The sequence below is a fragment of the Equus caballus genome, chromosome 25 (genome assembly GCF_041296265.1).
Source record: "Equus caballus isolate H_3958 breed thoroughbred chromosome 25, TB-T2T, whole genome shotgun sequence".
Classification (NCBI taxonomy): Eukaryota; Metazoa; Chordata; class Mammalia; order Perissodactyla; family Equidae; genus Equus; species Equus caballus.
Window position 1 is genome coordinate 18,813,772 of NC_091708.1, and position 21,497 is coordinate 18,835,268.

Here is a 21,497-nt window from a genome sequence, read left to right on the forward strand (position 1 = left end):
TTTATGTCTTTAACCTACAGTTTATCTAGCTGGAGTGCCTCTGCTTCCCAGCTCCAATCTTGTCTTTCTTGAATATTTTATCCAATCATAAGAACTGTATGTCATCATCTTAAATATGACTTCATTGTTTGTACATAATTATGTTGCTCAAGTATCACACTGAACCATAGCCATATGTGCACATGCCTATTGCTCCTACCACTGGACTGTGAGTTTCTAAAGAGCTTGTTCCCCTTAGTACTGGCAAAGTAATAACTCACATTTAAGAGTTCTAATAATAATCGCTGCCTTGAACACGGTAAGTTTTTGATACATGTTCAGATAAGTACATTTTCAATATAGTTCTGTTTCAACATAAAAGCTTGAAGAATTCTCAACTTCTCACATATATCTGCAATCTGATCTGTGACATTAAAGAATTAGCTGATTACGAAACAAAGCTGATGAGCTCTTAGCTTTAAATATTTGATGTAGAGTGAGAGGGGGAAGACAATGGCCACTTGCACTCAGGAGAGGTAGAAATCATTCCCAAACAATCGTCCTCTGTAGGGAATTAGAGCACTGTCCTCAGAGTCTGAGACCTGGACTCCAGATCCAACCGTGCTACTTACTGGCATGCAAAGTTAGGCAAATCACTTGGAATCTTTGAAACTCAGTTGTCCAGTCTACACAAGGAGGATGATAATTCCTATCTTGTGCAGATCTCAGAGATCTAGATTCACTTGTTTTAAATTCTCCCTCCACCACCCCAATTCCACAGCCTCTCTAATAATTCAGAGAATCACAAAGCATTCATTATTTCATGGTCTCCCTGCTTTTCAGAACCACAATTGCCTGTACACTGCTTCAGTCTGGCCCACATTGACTCAGATAAAAAACTTCACACCTTCTTCATAATCTACTAAAATTTCAACCCTCAATCCATGGGTGAGTGTGAAACACTTTACTGATTATTTCCAGAAAGGTGAAAGTTAGACATTTCTGGTCACCAAAGTCCATTTTGGTCAGCACACACCACCACTTCCATTGAGGGTTTCTCTAGTGGCCTTTCCCACCCAGCACCCAGTGTCCTTGCTCCAGCTCTGGCTCCTCTCTTGCCCTCCCCTTTCTCTTCTCTCTTCACCACTCTCTTGTCCTCCCTTTCAGAAACAAAACACTGGATTCTTCTCCTTTTCTCATGCAGATTGAGTCCCCATCATTCCCTTATCCTCGTCTTACATCTCTGTCAGAGTTTCACCTATCCCAAGCCATTTTATGCAGATACTTTCTTTTTTAAAATAATCTCCAATTTCAGTACTAAGATAATTGTTTTTCAACACATTGCATTCCTTCTTTTCCAGAATATCAGAGCCAGTAAAAACTCAGAGACCTTCTGAGCCAACCTTCTCATTTTAAAGTTGAAAGATGCTTAGAGGGCTTTATGACTTGTTTGATGTAAATGAGAAAATCTGGAACTTACAGCCAAAAGTTGTATCCCATATTCAGGACCCATTTTTTTCAACCCAATATTTTTCATATGTACTAGTACTTCTTTTTAATGTAAATATCTCTATTCTGTTTCCTAACCTAGATGAGACCCATCAATAGATTTTGTAAATCTGAGAATACAGAAAAAGATGAATAATGTCTGCTTCCATTTACCTCAGCACATGTGATGAGCATCTTCCTTCTTTTAGAGTTAAAATTCATCTTCAGCACAGTGTTTCTTGTGAATCTGGTGCAGTACTCAAAATAGTAAAATATTCTGAATTTTTTAGCTATGATCATATTCTATGAAAACTATTTTAAAGTTGGTTGTGCAGACATATGCTATTTAGAAGACTGCAATGAAAAAGGATATGGATGTTCTTGATTTGCAAAAATCAACCCAAATCTTGCCTGATTCACAAATCTCAACATACATAGTTCCTATTAATTAAAAACTTAAAAATTATTTCTTAACAGGAATCACGACAAGAAGATTTGTTCTGCCAAAACCATGAGCTATGATCTGCTCCAAAAAATTTCCAAAGCGTTATCCATGGAACTAAGACTACTAAAATCTCCTGTTGCTACTAGGAACCTTCCAATTCCCTAAACGATTTAATGTTGTGATTCTGAAACATAAAGAAGACAAGAATCTTTCCAGTTCTCAAGGGTGTGATTCTCCAAGTTACACTCACTAATTCAAAACAAACAAACAAAATAAGTAAAAAGTTTTAAATTATTTCAAGTCATTTAGCCCAGTAAAAAGCCTGATTCTTGAGCAGCATCTGTGCAAGCAGAACTGGAGGAGAGGATTTGCCTGTTCCATTCCTTCTGCAATTTGCCCTTGAATTACACAGCAAACATTGCAATTAATAGAACTGCAGGAATGCCTTCCCATATGGCCTCTGAGCTTGTAAAGTGACCTATTTACTTTCAGAAATCTCTCCAATTATCTCCGTTATCTAAATAATAAAAGATATAACATCCTTTTTGAGCTTTTAAATGCCCACGACATAAAGAGAGAACGTTGATCAATCAGATATCTATGATTATCAAATGCCCCTTGAATAGACTAAGTTCCTAACACAATGTCTTTGTTTTTATAGGTTACATCACTATCCCTGAAGAAGTAATACATTGGAGTGAGTGCTGGATTTAAAGTAAAACAGTTGTGGATTGGACCTCAGTTCAATTATTGATTAGCCAGGATATCTTATATAGTATATAGTTGCTGTATATTAATTGCCTTAATGACCTAAATTGTTCACGTCTTTCTAGGTCCACCTATTCTGATTTTGGCTCTCAGCGTGTGACCTGATTTGGTCACTGGGCATTTTCAAATATAATGCAAGCAGAGACCTGTAAAGCATTTACATAATTAGATTAGCCCTCTCTCTTCCATCTGTACTGTTGTTCATGAGAATACGTCCACATTAGCCAACTAGAGGATGAAATGCACATTAAGCAGAACTGAGTTGTCCCAGTTGCCAAATCCAAGGTCATCATAGGTGAGCCAGTGGTCAATCAATTCCCAACAAATAAGTGAGCCCAGAAACAATCAATGAGCCAACTTGTAGCTGATTTGAGATGCAAGGATAATCTAGTTGAGATCACCTGGCTTCAGCCCAGATACGCTGTATCTTGTTGACTTTAATAAATGTTTATTTTGGTATACTACTGAGATTTTATGATTATTTATTTTGCTGCATCATTGTGCCAACATAAGACTGAGGTAGCAATAGATGCTTGCATTTGTATCTAACATTGACTCACCTGGGCCTTTACCCATCTTAAAAGAATCACAATTTTATTCATTTGTCTATCCCATTTTATCCATAGGGGAATAGCCTGAGTAGTCCAAGCTTCTTATCTTACTTTCTAAAAGCCTTACATTTTTTGCCTTCATATTGAGAAATGGAATTAATACAATCCATCTGGAATTAATTTTTGTGTAAAGAATGAGGCAAGGGTCAAGATTTATTTTTTACTATGAGGATACTGTTTGACTTAACATGACTTATTGAAAAGATCCCTTCCCTTCTGCACTGCTGTGTCACTTTTGACATAAACGAATTGATCATGTATGTGTAGATCTGTTTTGGGCTTCTTCTGTTCCACTGATCTATTTTTTCTATCCTCACACCAGTACTACATTGTCTTATTAGCTATAGCTCTGTAAGTCTTGATTTCTGGTCTGCTAAATTTTTTCTTCTTTATGGATGGTTTGGCTGATGTTGGCATTTTTATATTTTAATATCTGCTATCAATTTTCACAATATACCTCCTAGAATTTTGAGTGGGATTGCCTTGAACCTTCATGTCAATTTAGAGAGAATTGATCTCTTTATCTTATTGAATCTTCCAATTCATTAGAAAGATGGAAACTTCCATTTACTTCGGTCTTCTTTAATTTCTCTCAATAATGGTATGTTGGTTCTTCTTGTGTAAATATGTTATTGCATTAGATTTATTCATATATTTTCATGTTTTTAGTGCTATGATAAATTGTGCTTTAAATTCCATTTTCTGCTTTTTTGTTATTGGTATGTAATGATTTTTCTATGCTGAATTTGTATTCAGCAATTTTGCTACATTCACTCTTTAATTCCAATAGTTTGTAGACCATTTGGAGTTTCTCTGTACATCGTGTCGTTTGCAAATAATGACAGACTTATATTGTGTTTTATGTCATTTGTCATTAATTGTAGTACCGATTATGAATTCCAGTACAGTATAAGGGAATATAAGTGATGACAGTATGCATTCTAATCGTTTTACTTTGTTTATTGTAAATACTGATATATATGAATTTTTATCTAACACTTTACTTTTTTTCTATTCATCCCAAGTGTTCTCTGTTATCCTTTGTCTCTCCTTCCTTGCTTTCTTTGGAGCAATTTGTCATTTCCCCTTCATTTATTTATTTATTTACTTATTTATTTATTTACTTTTTTGGGAGAATGCTATCCTTAGAGATAAAAAATACATATCCCTGACCTATAAAGTTATAATATATATAGATACTTTTTATCACTTTCTACAAAATACTAAACCTTTAACTCCACTTAACCACTCTTAGTTTTTGTGTTATTGTTATTAAGTTTTAATTCTACATATAACTTAGACACTGAAAACATTATGATAGATGTTTGTATGACTTGACATTCATTTAGATTGACCCATACATTCATCCATCCCCATACTTTTATTACTTACTATTTGTTTCTATCTGAGCTCATTTTCCTTCCACAAGAGTAGTTATCCCATTAGGATTTCTATCAAGGCAGGCCTGCTAGAGGTGAATGATGTGTGTGTGTGTGTGTGTGTGTGTGTGTGTGTGTAGGCAGATTTGGAAGAAGGGGTCTGGAAAGGTTTTCATTTTGTTTTCACTTTTGAGAGATATTTTCGCTGTGTATGTAATTATTGGTTGGCAATTATTTTCTTTCAGGGCTTTAAAAACCTTTGCTTTATATTCTGGTATCCATGGTTTCTGTTAAGAAGTCACCTCTAAAGCTTGCTGCTGCTGCTTTGAGGAAATGTCTCTGTTTTTTCCTTTAGCTGCTTTTGATATTTATCTTTATTGTTGGTTTCTGAAATTTTTCAATGAGGTTCTTAAATGTGGCCTTGTTTTTGCTTACCTTCTTGATCTTGTAGATCTCCTTGAGTTTTTGGTTTGATGCCTTTCATAAATTTGACAAAATCATTCAGTAATAGCTGTTTGCTCTTCTACCTCATTTCCTCTTTCTCCTCTCCCTCTGAGTTTTCAGTTATACATATGTTAGACTTTTCCAGTATGTCCCATATAGCTCTTACAGCCCTTTCTGTGTTTTCCTTCCTTTTTCTTCTCTATGTATTAGTTGGGACATTTTCTATTGATCTATATTCCAGTTTGCTAAGCCTTTCTTCAACATTGTCTAATCTGTGGTTAAGTTCATCTACTTACTTCCTAATTACAGTTGTATTTTTCAGCTCCATAGTTTCTATTTGATTTATATGTAGGTATATGATTTCCAATTCTCTGGTGAATTCCCCATCTTATTATCTGTGTTGAGGGACATGTTAACATCAGTTATTTTTAAATCTGTGTATGATAACTCCTGTATTTGGATTATCTGAGGGTCTTTCAATTGTCTCTTTTTGTCTCTTAGTCTTATACCATAGCATGCCTAGTAATTTTTTTATTAAATATCAGATATTGTATACCAAAAGAATGCACAACGTCTGGATGATGTTTTATTTACACAAAGAGAATTCACTTTAGCCTCTGATAGGAACCTGGAGTAGGGAAGATTGCCTTATATCAAAGAGGGACTGAGATAATTTAAAGTTGGATTTCAGATTTTGTGAGGCTTACCCAAAATCTGGTCATGTCCTTTTATTTAGATTTATCCCTCTATGGTTTGAGCTGAGACCTTGGAGTTTAGATAAGGCAGCTTTCACCCTCATGGGTCTCAGACTTTAATTGTTATCTCATAATCACCTGGGACTGCTGATCCCACCTAACATGTTTAGTCCCTTTTTGCTCAATTTCCAGACTTCTTACTCTGAGAAGCCTAAGAATCAGTAATTGCCTCATGTGGAGAACGGATGACAGCTGTTGGGATCACTTATCTGTACCACCTTTCAGTTTGGGACCTTGGTCTCCCTTTAGTTCAGCATGTGATATCTTGGCACATCTAAAATCCATGATTTTCTTTCCAGATCCATGAGATTGCCAAAATCTATTCTCACTTGTCTACTTCTAAGCAGCATCCCTCTGCCCAGTTTCTAGCCTGTTAACAGGCAACAATGAAGAATCAGCAAATGCCCCAAAATACAAAAGTGCAGCACACAATGTTTGCCTCACTTAAATGAGCCTCCCTTCTCTCCAGAATCTTAGCTTTTGATGTCCTGACTTCCTCAGAAGTGATCTCATTCATTAAAAATACATATTATCCTATCTAGCTTTTCTAGTTTTCTTAGTGGGACCAATAGCTACTCCCCTCAGATGTTCAATATTCTTAACTGTTTTTTTACATTTTTTAATCTGCCTCCCTACTAGAGTGTAAGCCCTATGAGGGCAAGAATGTTTATCTGTTATGTTTACCAATGTATTATGTGTGCCTGAAAGAGTGCCAAGAAACTATTAGGCACAAGAAAATATATTTGAATTGAATTGAATATCTTTGGGAGCCCAATATATGATCTATTGTGAAAGAAAGATTTCCTCCAGCTTACTGCTCTGCAAACATCTACTAATTTAGAGTATATGAGTGTTTGCTCCCTTGTGCTACCCTATTCTGCTTACAATGGATATTCCAGATTAGGAAGAAATGTTAACCTTGGGTATAGTTGTTGAAGAGCTGATCAATATTTATTATTACAGTGGAGTATTCAGGAGCTGAGAAAAAGTAAGGTAAAATGAGATAATTTCATTTGAAAAATTTATTGTTGCCTGCAAATGGCTCTGGACTATTTAAAACTAGGTTTTGGCTTCCTTAAATATCAAGATTCACCTTGAAATACAAACAAGCAGACTGCAGAAAATATAAAATATTTCTAGTTCCAAAATATTATGGCAAATTTAAAGTCTATTTTCTTAGTACCAGTTATAAATGAGCTTCCAGGAATCCTATAAAACATACTTCTAATTATTTTAGTGAGACAGAATAGGTAAAATAAAAATAAGTAAAAAAAATCTGGTCACTCTCTAGTGTCTAATACATGTAAAGAAAATTACAAATTTCAAAGTAAATTGTGGAGAACATTGTTATAATAGAGTATCTAGGTAGACCTGATCTGGCCAGTATATCTACAACGTGACCAAGTCTGAGACAGAATTACTTCTTTTAAGGTGATGGAGGGCCAAGATCTCAGTAGAAAGCTTCACATACTTTAGCGCAGACCAACATCAATTGTCCTGATGATTTTATGTCCCAAGCTACTCTCTGCCCAGGGTCCAGTTAATGGGTGCTCATATATTGTAGAGATTGTTTAAAAACTTAAGGTGAAAACAACGTATCTGAGGACAAAACTCTTTATTCCTTGGGGAGATGAGAAACTGCTCTGATGTATACTAATTGAGACAGTGTTATTAACGATAGGCTGACATCTCTTCTAACTGGATCCGAATCTTAAAAAATGAGCACATCTATACTGCTCAATATGTATGGATCTATTAATTTATTAAATTCTAATAAATAGAGAACTAACATTTGATCCAGCAATCCCACTTCTGAGTCTATATCCAAAGTAGATGAAAACAGGATATCAAAAAGATATCTGCACTCACATAATCATTAGAGCATTATTCACAATAGCCAAGATATAGAAACAACATCAGTGCTTGTCAATGGATGAATGGATAAAGGAGATGTGGCATATATATATATGGAATATATGGCATTCCATACACAATGGAATATTATTCAGCCATGAGAAAGAAGGGAAACTTGCTATTACTATTTGGGACAAAATGGATGGGCCTTGAGGGAATTATGGAAAGTGAGATATGTCAGAAGAGAAAGACAAATAACTGCATGACATCACTTACATGTGGAATCTAAAAAGTCCAAAGTTATAGAAACAGAGAGTAGAATGGTGGTTACCAGAGGCTGGGTGGTGGGGGAATTGGGGAGATGCTGGTTAAACGGTACACACTTTCAGTTAGAAAATGAATAAATTCTGAGCATCTAATGTCCAACATTGTGATTATAGTCAACAGTACTGCATTATGTAATTGCAAGTTGTTAAGAGGTGAGATCATAACTGCTCTTGGCACAAAAGAGAAATGATAATTATGTGATGTGCTGGAGGTGTTAGCTAACACTTTGGTGGTATTCATATTGTAAGATATATATGTGTATCAAATGTACACAGCATACGCTGTAAGCTTAGACAACGTTATATATCCATAAAAAAATATAGAATAGCACATAAAACATATAGCTTCCAAGTTTCTCAGGTTAAAAGGACAGAGAAAGAGGTTAGGGAAAGAGGACTCAAGCTCTGCGTGCTTTCACGATCCTTTATTTCTTCAGTGGTCCTTCAGTGAAAACTAACGCTGCAAACAACATCTATAAATACTAAAGCAACGTATAATTTCACAGTGTACAAAATATACAGCAGCCTTTGAGGAACTAAATGTATATGGTAAAACTATCAATCTTCCCACAAGTATATATGTTGAGTGTCTACCATGCTCAAGGCACATGTTGAGATGGTGCTGTGACGCAGAAAAGTAAAAGTTTTATGCCATAAAGTAGTTTTCAGTCCCCTTAGGGAAACCTGTTGCGTATACATATCACAGGCAATGAATAATATCATCTTGCTCTTCAGTTACTCAGTCTTTAAAATGAAGATAATAGCATATTTCAAAAGAATGTAATAAGTATTATATGAATCAAATACATGTAAAGTGCATAGAAAAATTCCCCCTCTCCCACTCAGTTGCTATCATCTATTATTATCTGGCATTAAATGTCAGATGCCTGAACAGCATAATTTACAGCATTTAGAGTGAACTAAAGAAGAAATATGTAGAAGGTTAAAAAGGATTACCAATTTGGAAAAGTAAGCTTGTCCTAAAAAGCTTTAATAGAAAAATATTGAGAAAGCAAGATTCATTTCTGTGACAAAAGTTGAGTTTGAATGCAGACCTTTGCTATTAGGGTCAAAAAGGAATTGTTTTTGAGAAAAATTACATTCTGTTCTACATGCTTCAACTCTGACTTGGATCTAGAGGGAACATAAAGCCCAGTTTTGATTTTTTATTGATATTTAATTGTCAGTTTGAATTATTTACATTCTTCTAACCTAACTTTCCTGAATTCATTGCAGAGTGGAGATGAAATACTCTAAAACCTCATTACAGGTTCTTATCTGTGAAAGACGGGACAGTGCTGCAAATAGATGGCAGGAGCTGGAGTCACAAAAGCTGGCTTTGAGATCTATTTTACCTTTTCATATGCTGGCTGGACAACCTTTAACAAATAGGTTAACTTTCAGAGTCTCAGTCGTTCTATGTCTGTATAATAGGAATAATTGTAGTAATTTACGGTAGTATTGTGAAACCACTTAAGATATTTGAAAATATCATGCAAATGAGGCAATTTATCCTACTAATTAGGGAAGTTTTCAGATACTTTCAGAAAAAAGTACAAAACTTACTAAAGACTTTTTTCCGTTTATTTGAGTCTTATTTTCAAATATTGTGGTAGTGTAGATGGTGACAAAAGTTTGTTATTTGAGTTGCATTACAACAAGAATATACCAATTATTTGATATAATTGGATCTAACTACATTCTCCCTGGAGTTTTGGAAAGTTTTCAGTCCTCCATGTTTACATCCTAACTCTAGTTTATTACAAATATTGAACTCCTCCCTGGCTCGCTCCCCCCAAAATTTAAATTGCCTTCTTGTGCTAATGGCTGGTCCTTTGGAGGATGTTTCTGGAGCTCAAACTTAGAGAAGCCCTTAGGTAACCACAAAGGCCCCAAGAACCTATGGGTGACCTTACATATTTTTTTCTGAGATTGAACTAGAAACTTTGGGCCTGAGAGTCAATATTTTAAATAGACTCATCTATCAATTTTACTTGAGAAGTAAATTAGTAGTAGGTCGAAACTGGGAGCAAAGAATGATAGTTCTGTGCTTGCTTTCAGAATCTCACTAATATCCCCTCACTTTATCCTGCAAATTATTACATAAAATACAGAGCATTTCTTCAGGCTGTAAAGGAAAGCAGCTGTTAAGGAAAAAGACTGGTCTCAAATCAAGAAAAGGAAACTGTTCCTGAGGCTCAGAGGTACATAAATGACATCATATTCCATCTTCTCTTGTAAATATTGTTTTTCAAATTATGGGTAAAATATCAATTTTATGCACTTTAACTGGATGTATCTACTTTTCTCATGTGTCAAGTTTGCATCATTTAGTTCATAAAGCTTTGCATGATATTTTAGACCATTGCTGGGTAATTTTCACAACAAAATCTTAGGTAGGAATTGGCCTCATTTAAAGAAGAGAAAACAGGGTATTCCAAATCTTTGAATTTTAATTCTAGGTACTGTAAAATTCTTTTGCCTCACCTACCTCTTCAAAAACATATTTTCTGCCTCTCCTGCCCAGCTCCAGCAGAAAGAATGAGAACCTTAGAGTCCTCTGTTTGCTGATCTTAGAGATGTCATTGCAAAATAGGTATGTTATCTCTCATTTTCTTCAGTAACCAAGCAATTTGAATACCATTTTTGGACCTATCATCTGCTGAAAGAACTAATTCTCTGTCTGAAATAGATGGAACTGCAACACAATTATTTGACCTTCTTCAACAGTTGCTATGACTGCCATGTTTAAAAAAAGATTTTAAAAATAGCTGACATATATCACCAGTATGGTTATGTTCAAAATAATTGTTAAAGTGAAATTAACCAAGACAAACATATGATTCCTATATCTAATTCTGTAAGTATGAATAAACATAAACAAACTCTTCCATTAACCCTTTCTGGAAGCTCCTTGTGCCAGGATCACTGTAATCAGTACCTCTTTCTCCTAGTGTCCCTAAGTTCCAGAGTGAGTTTTAATTCCGGAGAGTAATTGTGTGAAAGCAGAAATTCACCACAGGCCCCTTATTTCTGTCTTGTGTTGATTCCACTGACCTGGATTATCTTGCCTAACAGAAATGTTCCAGAAAAAAAAAATCTGAGCCTCTCTTCCATCCATTCCTACGTTGTGCTAAGTGCTTTCATTTGTAGCAGAAACTTGGCTTAGTGGATCAAACCTGTGGATGCCACATTCTTCATGTGTCTGTTGTTCTGCTTGGATTCCAAGTTTGCTTAATTGAGACTCTCTCCAATTGTCACTAAAACTAAGAAGACTTAGCACGTGTTTCCCCATCTGACATAATATAGTGTTTTGGAAAGAGTGTGAGCTTTAGAGCCAGTCAGCACTTGCATCCTACACAAAATTAATTAGGAACAGAACACTAAGTCATTGACCTTCTCTCAGCATTGCTTTCCTTGTTTCTCAAATGAAAAGGCAGCAGCTTAAGACAATTCCTTTTCAGCCTCAAAGTTGGAAAATCATATGGAACAAAAACATTAAATTGTTTAACAAATACTGAAATATTGTACAAAGAATTATTCTTTGGCCTTGAGAAAAATAGACATTACAATGACTTTATTTGCTCACCACCATCTCCTCACCACCAACTCTAGTTATATTGCCTAAGATACACGAGGCTACTGCTACATATGCGTTGAATGAATGAACAAGCATTTGGATATTACATTTAGCTGGCAAAGCACTTTCATTGTATCATATCATTGCTTTCTATCGTTACATCTATGAAGAACCTATTGGTAATTTCACACACAAGGAAACCTAGACTCTGAAAAGTAGTGCAGCCTGAGGTCACCAACCCTGCATGTGGAAGATCCAGCAGTTGGGCTTGGGTTTCCTAAGAATGTCATTTGGAGTCTCATATACTTTTAACTGAAACTAATTATGACCCAAGGAAGAATAAAATGTATTTTAAGTTCCTACTCTACACCATAAACTGATAATATATGATAACAATTAACTCAGACCAGGCTGCCCCAATACATAGGTGAGCACACAGTTCCTGAGAGAGGCTAGAATGAGCATAATGTCACAGAGTTCATAAGAGATGCAGCCAAGAACTTTTTCAGCTCATCTACATTTGACTACTATTGTTTACAATGTCTGGCACACTCTGGGGCATCTAGAGGAAAACTGAGGACAAATGAATGTATCCTTTTTTACTCAGCGAAAAATGCCTTAATAAACTCATTATTTCTAGACGTTTTCTAGGGATTTGAGGTGAAGGCTCTCTTAAAAAAAAAGTCATAAATAGTAGGAGGTTAGATTCCTATGACCCCCAGGGCATCAATCTTTTAACTTATTAATGAAGATGTTTTTATTTTCCTCTGGGCATGTGTTGGAGTACCCTTCATACTTGGAAATGAAAGAAACTGGAAACCTGGGCAAAATGCAGCAGGTGATATTACCTTAGTTAGTTAATAACTGAAGCAATTAGTTAAGACCTTGCTGTGAAGGACCCATAGAGCTTTGGTCTTCACTTCAAACTGAAGGCAGATACGCTGGAGTTTTCCCAACTACTACAAGACTGAGTTGAGAACCCAGAGGAACCGGGAGGATTGTGTTTTTGCCAAGGGCAAGAAAAATTTTGACATCAGTTTGACCTAAAATGAACTCCTGTGTGTCTAATTCCAAAAGAAGATGAATTTTGAGTCAGGTTCTCTACAAGCTAGAGGCGGAGCCAATGATAGCCCTGAAAAATGATGGTTACAGACCTGCTAAGCACAGGTCACAGTTCAATATTGGTGAGAAAAGTACATGATCCTGAAGATCCTCTACATTAATCTTTTTTTGTGTTTTCCTCCTTAGAATTCCCTGCTGAAAATTCCAAAGGTTCCAATTGCCTACAGAAATTATGCTTCCTTAATACTACGTTTAATATACCTCACAAATTGGCAAATATTTGTCACTCTTTTTTTTCTTTTTCTGACTATTGCACCACTATACATTGTTTTCTTGTCTACAAGCCCCACTGATGCACTTTCACCTCAGCCCATTACCTAAGACTATTCCCCTTCAGTTCATGAAGGCCAGATTCAACTGATGTGATGAAATCTTGTCCTAGGCCTCTCTCAGATCATCTCACCTTCTTTGAAGTCTGTTTGTACTTACTTCTGGAACTTGAGAGACCATGTGTAGTGATTCAGAGGTTTCCCACAAGGGAAGCTGGCTGGTTTTCTCATCACACAGCAATACTACAGTGTGTTTTTGTTTTTGTTTTCACCAAGGTGCGCATTCTGTTCCTTAGCCCCAGAAACTCAAAATTGATTTGTTAAAACAAGAAGAGCCCGGATCTCATTCACACGGATTGATACTCCTATGAAGCAGTCTGCCATGCTTTCCAGTGAGAAACAGAAAGGCCAGTGGGGAGCAGCCACTTAATTCCTCTGCTTAGTCCATTCCTTCGTTCTATGCAAGTGACCTAGATGCTGGCTTCTCATCAGAAGGGGAAAATTGGGTCAAATCAAAGGGGTTACTTATATGAATAGCATATTTAGGGGAATTTGGATAATAGAAATGCCAGATTCATCTCATAATGGATAACCTTTCCAATGGGATCACAAGACTTGAAATCTGTTGTATTAGCACTGCCTCTCACTGACCCTGGGAACCTCCTTTCATTCTCTGTTGCTGACCATTTTATGACTGACTTTTTTTTTTCTTTAAATAGACTTAAAACTATTTTTTTAAAATATCTGGTCTAACTAAGCTGTAACCCATTTTTTTCATTTTAGCGACTTAAATTATTTTCCTCTGATCCATTATGTGTTGTTTTTATAGTGTCAGAAGTCAATTTTCCTTTTTTTTTACATTTATGATAGCCCCTTCTATTAAACTACATTTCTTTATATTATTGAGTTCATAATAGATTACATCAATGTGAGATTTCAGTTGTACATTATTTCTTGACTGTCACCACATAAGTCTTCCCCTTCACCCCTTGTTCCCACCCCCTACCCCCTTCCCCTGGTAACCACTGAGCTGTTTTCTTTGTCCAATACTTGTTTATATTCCACATATGAGGGAAATCATCTGGTGTTTGTATTTCTCAACTGGCTGATTTCACTTAGCATAATTCCCTCTAGGTCCTTCCATGTTATTGCAAATGTGATGAATTTGTCTTTTATTCTGGCTGAGTAGTGCTCCATTATATATGTATATACCACATCTTCTTTATCCATTCATCAGTCATTGGGTACTTGGGTTGCTTCCATGTCTTGGCTATTGTGAATAGGGCTGCAATGAACATAAGGGTGCATATGTTACTTTGGATTGTTGATTTCAAATTGTTTGGGTAGATACCCAGTAGTGGGATAGCTGGGTGATATGATAATTCTATTTTTAGTTTTTTGAGGAATCTCTATACTGTTTTCCATAGTGGCTGCACCAGTTTGCATTCCCACCAGCAGTGTTTGAGGGTTCCCTTCTCTCCACACCCTCTCCAACATTTGTTATTTTTAGTCTTAGTGATTATAGCTATTTTAACAGATGTAAGGTGGTATCTTAGTGTAGTTTTGATTTGCATTTCCCTAATTATTAGTGATGTTGAACATCTTTTCATGTGTTTATTGGCCATCTGTATATCTTCTTTGGAAAAATTTCTGTTCACATCCTCTGCCCACTTTTTGAGCAGGTTGTTTGCTTTCTTATTGTTCAGCTGTGTGAGTTCCTTATATGGTATGGAGATTAACCCCTTGTCAGATATATGATTTGCAAATATTTTCTCCCAATTGATGGGTTGTCTCTTTGTTTTGATCCTAGTTTTTTTGCGTTGCAGAAGCTCTTCAGTCTGATGAATTCCCACTTGTTTATTTTTTCTTTTGTTTCCCTTGTCTGAGAGGACATGGTATTTGAAAAGATCCTTTCTAGATCCATATCAATGAGTATACTACCAATATTATCTTCCAGGAGTTTTATACTTTCAGGACGTATCTTCAAGTCTTTGATCCATTGTGAGTTTATTTTTACATATGGCATGAGGCAGTTGTCTACCTTCATTCTTTTGCACGTGGCAGTCCAGTTTTTCCAACTCCATTTATTGAAGAGGCTATCTTTTCTCGATTGTATGTTCTTGGCACCTTCATTGAAGATTGGCTGTCCATAAATGTGTGGTTTTATTTCTAGGCTATTAATTCTGTTCCATTGATCTGTGTGCCTGTTTTTGTACCAGTACCATGCCATTTTGGTCAGTATGGCTTTGTAGTACATTTTAAAGTCAGGGATTGTGATACCTCCAGCTTTGTTCTTTTTTCTCATAATTGCTTTAGCAATTCGGGGTCTTTGGTTGCCCCATATGAATTTTAGTATTCTTTGCTCTATTTCCGTGAAGAATATCATTGGGATTCTGATAGGGATTGCATTGAATCTGTAGATTGCTTTGGGTAGTATGGACATTTTAACTATGTTTATTTTTCCAATCCATGAGCAAGGAATCTCTTTCCATCTCTTTACGTCATTATCAATTTCTTTCAGATAGTTTTCATTGTATAAGTCCTTCACCTCCTTGGTTAAATTTATTCTTAGGTACTTTATTCTTTTAGTTGCGATTGCAAGGGGAATTATATTCTTGAGTTATCTTTCTGTAAGCTCGTTATTGGAGTATAGAAAAGCAACTGATTTTTGTAAGTTGATTCTGTACCCTGCAACTTTACTGTAGTTGTTAATTATTTCTATTAGTTTTCCAATGGATTTTTGGGGGGTTTCTATATATAAAATCATGTCATCTGCAAACAGTGAGACTTTCACTTCCTCATGTCCTATTTGGATTCCTTGTATCCCTTCCTCTTGCCTAATTGTTCTGCCCAAAACCTCCAGTACTATGTTGAATAAGAGTGGTGAGAGTGGGCATCCTTGTCTTGTTCCTGTTCTCAGGGGGATGGTGTTCAGTTTTTGCCCATTGAGTATGATGTTGGCTGTGGGTTTGTCATGTATGGCCTTTATTATGTTGAGGCAATTTCCTTCTATCCCCATTTCGTTAAGAATTTTTATCATAAATCGCTGTTGGATCTTGTCAAATGCTTTCTCTGCATCTATTGAGATGATCATGTGGTTTCTATTCCTCAGTTTATTGATGTGGTGTATCACGTTGATTGATTTGCAGATGTTGAACCAATCCTGTGTCCCTGGTATGAATCCAACTTGATAGTGATGTATGATCCTTTTGATGAATTGATGAATTCGGGTTGCCAAGATTTTGTTGAGAATTTTTGCATGTATGTTCATCAGCGATATTGACCTGTAGTTCTCCTTTTTCGTGCTGTCCTTGTCAGGCTTTGGTATCAGAGTGATGTTGGCCTAGTAGAATGTGTTAAGAAGTGTTCCGTCCTCCCTAATTTTTTGGAATAGCTTGAAAAGGATAGGTGTGAAATCCTCTCTGAGAGTTTGGTAGAATTCCCCAGGAAAGCCATCTGGTCCTGGGGTTCTTTGGGATGCTTTTGATTGCTGTTTCAATCTCTTTCCTTGTGATTGCTCTATTCAGATTGTCTGTTTCTTCTTGATTCAGCTTTGGGAGGTTATAAGAGTCTAAGAATTTATCCATTTCCTCTAGGTTATCCATTTTGTTGGCATACAGTTTTTTGTAGTATTCTCTTATAATCTGTTGCATTTCTGTGGAGTCTGTTGTTATTTCTCCTCTTTCATTTCTGATTTTGTTTATTTGAGCTTCTCTCTTTTTTTCTTTGTAAGTCTGGCTAGAGGTTTGTCAATGTTATTTATCTTCTCAAAGAACCAGCTCTTTGTTTCATTGATCCTTTCTACTGCCGTTTTTGTTTCAATAGCATTTATTTCTGCTCTGATTTTTAGTTTTCTCTCCTTCTGCTGACTTTGGGCTTTGTTTGTTCTTTTTCTAAGTCAGTTAGGTGTAATTTGAGATTGCTTATTTGGGATTTTTCTTGTTTGTTAAGGTGTGCCTGTATTGTGATGAATTTCCCTCTTAATACAACTTTTGCTGCATCCCATATGATTTGGTCTGGTATGTTATCATTTTCATTTGTTTATAGATATTTTTTGATTTCTCCTTTAATTTATTCAGTGCTCCATTGCTAGTTCAATAGCATATTGTTTAGTCTCCACATCTTTGTCCCTTTCTCAGCTTTTTTCTTGTAATTAATTTCTAGCTTTATAGCATTATGATTGGAGAAGATGCTAGGTATTATTTCAATTTTTTAAAATTTATAGAGGCTTGCCTTGTTTTCCAACATATGGTCTATCCTTGAGAATGTTCCATGTGCACTTGAGAAGAATGTGTATTCTTCTGTTTTAGGATTGAGTGTTCTATATATTTCTACTAAGTCCAACTGGTTTAGCATTTCATTTAATTCCACTGTTTCTTTGTTGATTTTCTGTCTGGATGATCTATTCAATGATGTGAGTGGGGTCTTGAGGTCCCCTAGTATTATTGTGTTCTTTTCAATATCTTCTTTTAGGCTTGTTAATAGTTGCTTTATGAACTTTGGTGCTCCTTTATTGGGTGCACAGATATTTATAAGCATTATTTTCTTGATGGAGTCTCCCTTTGATCATTATATACTGCCCCTCTTTGTCTCTCCTTACTGCCTTATCTTGAAGTCTACTTTGTCTGATATAAGTATTCTGACACCTGCGTTCTTTTGTTTGCCATTAGCTTGGAGTATCGTCTTTCACCCCTTCACTCTGAGCCTGTGTTTGCAATTGGAGCTGAGATATGTTTCCTGGAGGCAACAAATTGTTGCATCTTGTTCTCTAATCTATCTTGCCACTCTGTGTCTTTTCATTGGAAAATTCACTCCCTTTACATTGAGGGTAATTATTGATGAATGAGGGCTTAATGCTGTCATTATATCACTCGTTTTCTGGTTTTCCTGCATTTCCTTAGTTTCTCGTCCTGTGTGTTTTGGTCTACCTACTGAATAATGTAGTTTTTTTATGATGTGTTTCTTTGTTTTTTCCTTATTTATTTTTTGTGTCTATTCTGCTTTTTAGTTTAGTGGCTACCCTGAAGTTTGTAGTCAGAATCTCGTGTATAATAGTCCATTTTCTGATGGCTTCTTATTTCCTTAGTCGAAACTGATTCAGTCCCTTTCCTCCTCCCCTCCTAAGTTATTTTTCTCATATCTTATTCCAACTTGTGCTGTGAGTTTGTGGTTAAAGCAACAAGATTGTCTTTGTTTTCGGTGTTTTCCTTCCTTTTAGCCTAATGCTATAGTTGAATATTTACTATCCTATTCTTATCTGACTACCTATTTATCTCTTTAATCTGTGTTTTATGACTCATTTCCCCTTTTTTTTTTCTTTTTTCAGGTATGAGAGCCTTCTTGAGGATTTCTTGTAGTGGGGGTCTAGTGGCTAAAAAGTCCTTTAGCTTTTGTTTGTCTGGGAAAGATTTAATTTCTCCCTCATATCTGAAGGATATTTTTCCTGGATAGAGTATTCTTGGCTGAAGATTTTTACCTTAAAGTTTTGAATATCTCATTCCATTCTCTCCTAGCTTGTAAGGTTTCTGCAGTGAAATCTGCTGAAAGCCTGATAGGGATTCCTTTGTAGGTTATTTTCTTCTGCCTTGCTGCCCTTAGTGTGCTTTCTTTGTCATTCATTTTTGCAAGTTTTACTACTGTATGCCTTGCCATAGGTCTTTTTACATTGACAAGTCTAGGAGATCTGAGAGCTTCCTCCACACATATTTCCGTCTCTTTCCCTACTTTGGGAAGTTCTCTGCTATTATTTCTTTGAACACACTTTCTGCTCCATTCTCCTTCTCTTCTCCTTCTTGAATACCTATAATTCTTATGTTGCATTTCTTCATTGAGTCGGATATTTCTTGGAGACTTTCTTCATTTCTTTTTATACTTAGTTCTCTCTCCTCTATGCCTGGAGCATTTCAACATGCCTATCTTCAATTATGCTGATTCACTCCTCTATGATATCCACACAAGCATTCAGGGAATTCTTATTTTGTTTTATCTCTTCCATTGTGTCTTTTATCTCTAATATTTCTGATTGATTCTTCTTTATAGTTTCAATCTCTTTTGTGAAGTAGCTCCAGAACTTGTTGAATTGTTTTCCTATATTCTCTTTTTCCTGGTTGAGTTTTTTGATGATAGCTATTTTGAATTCATTGCCATTTAGATTGCATATTTCTGTGTCCTCAGGACTGAGTTCTGGGTGCTTGTCATTTTTCTCTCAGACCTGGAGATTTGACATAGTGCCTGATGTTGGAAGGTTGGGTCATTGTCATTCTATTATTCAGTTAAAGTTACAGCCTATCACCACTGGGTGGGGGTCAAGAGCCACATATTCTGATCCCTCTGCCTTCAGCAGAGATGGCATGGTGCGGGTTGTGGGAGGGGCCCTTTCTCCTGCATGCAGTCCCAGGTTTCCTGATCAATTCTTGCTATCTGGTCTCCTGAGGTCTTGGCTTGATGAAGTCACCCACGTGAAATCTTTCACCCCGTTAGTGGGCTTCCTTCTAGGCTGCAAGGGCCTAGGAAGTCCTGGGTGATTCCGTGGCTGCGTGACCCCTCCCCCACTCTTTCCCTCACAGAGCCTCCTGCAGCAGTGACCATAGTATTTAGGGAGCCAAGTTCTTTCTTATCCTTTTCCAGCTCCTCCAAGGGGGCTCCAGCCTCTCCATCCTCCATTGTGTGGCTGTGTGTCCCTCTAAGGTTTTTGTGCTGTTAGGATATTTTCTGTTGAAGTATGGTTGTTCCTTTTTGTTGTATGTTGAAGGTGAGATAATTATGGGCAAGTTCACTCCACCATGATGCTGATGTCACCCTCTCTAAACTACATTTCTGATCAGAGATCCTTCATTGTCATATGCTTTATATTGCTCTCTATGGTTTTTACATGCATTTTTCTTTTTCTATTTCCTTTTAAACTTAGGTGTTAGTTAATCATGCTCCTCTGTATTTTGCTTTCTATTCCTCTGTACAGTATTCTCCTCAGTCCCTAAAGAGCCACTTATATTCTCCCATAATCACTAATTCTGCAACATTCCCTCCCCAGCCCACACTTATGTGTTTGATTTGCCCCTAAATATGCATGGACCCATGTAAAATACATATTTTAATTTTATATGTAAATTTTATTGTGTTATAAATCACATTATTGCTTAATTTTCCACATTTTTTCAGGGATCTATTTAGGTTGCTGTATGGACATCTAGTTCATTTGCTTCTCACTTCTGCAGCCTTTCCATAAAGAAAGCTCACATGTGATAGAACCATTCTCCTGATGATGGACTTCCAGGTTGCCTCCCACCTCCCCTTGCCACAAACAATAGTTGAAGACCATCCGCATGCTTGTCCCCTTATAGTCCTGGGCAAGAATTTATCTAGTACATATTCTCAGGAATGGACTCACTGGGGTCTACTCAATTTTAATACAGTCAGGGAGTTTTCCAGTATACCTGTGCACACTCCCACCAGAATTCTACCACCCCACATGCTTGCCAACTTTTGGTATCATCTACTTTTCTAATGAAGATGATGATATCTCATGGCTATTTTAATGAACATTTTTTTTTTATTTTGAACATTTAATGAGCATTTTTTAGATTTCCTAACTGTGAGAATCTCTCTATATACCTTTCAGGCACATAGGAAAATCCCTACTGTGAATCGCTCATTCATACCCTTTGACTAACTTTCTATTGGCTTAAAGCTTTATGTTTTGAAAGTTTTTTCATCCAGTATAAGTTCACAAGATTTCCTATATTGTCTTTTACTAACTTTATAATTTCTTTTTTTCACATGTAAATTGTTGCTACTTCTGATTCCCACTGTTTTTTTTAAAGATTACCTCTAAGCTAACATCTGTTGCCCATTTCCCTCTCCTTTATTTTACCCCCAAAGCGACAGTACATAGTTCTATACTTTAGTTGTGAGTCCTTCTAGTTCTTCTATGTGAGCTGCTGCCAAATCAGGGCTACTGATAGACAAATGGTGCAGTTCCATGCCCGGGCACCTATCCTGGGCTGCAAAAGTGGAGCATGCTAAACTAATAAGCCATCGGGGTGGCCCTGGTTTCCACTTTTATGCATGGCAAACTAAGGATCTAATTTCATCTTTTTTCATGTATAAAGACATTTTCCTAACGTGATATACTAAGCTGTCACTTCCACTTGGTTTGGGGGTGATAGTTTTATGACAATCAAATTCACATGTAAACACATGTCTATACTGAGATCTCTTTTCTTTTCCACTGGACTGCTTAAAAGTCCCTGAACCATTACCGTAATATTTGGATTACTACGACTTTGTAGTGTCTTTCCAATATGGAAGCTCCCCTACTTTTCTTTTATAAAATTCACTGTGCAAGTTGTGTATTTCTATTCTTCAATATAAATTGTAGAATGAGTACTCATATTCATTTTTAAAAAGCAGGATAAAATTTTGAATGGATTTAATTAAATATATAGACTTATTTTGGGGAGAAATAGCAGCCTTATATT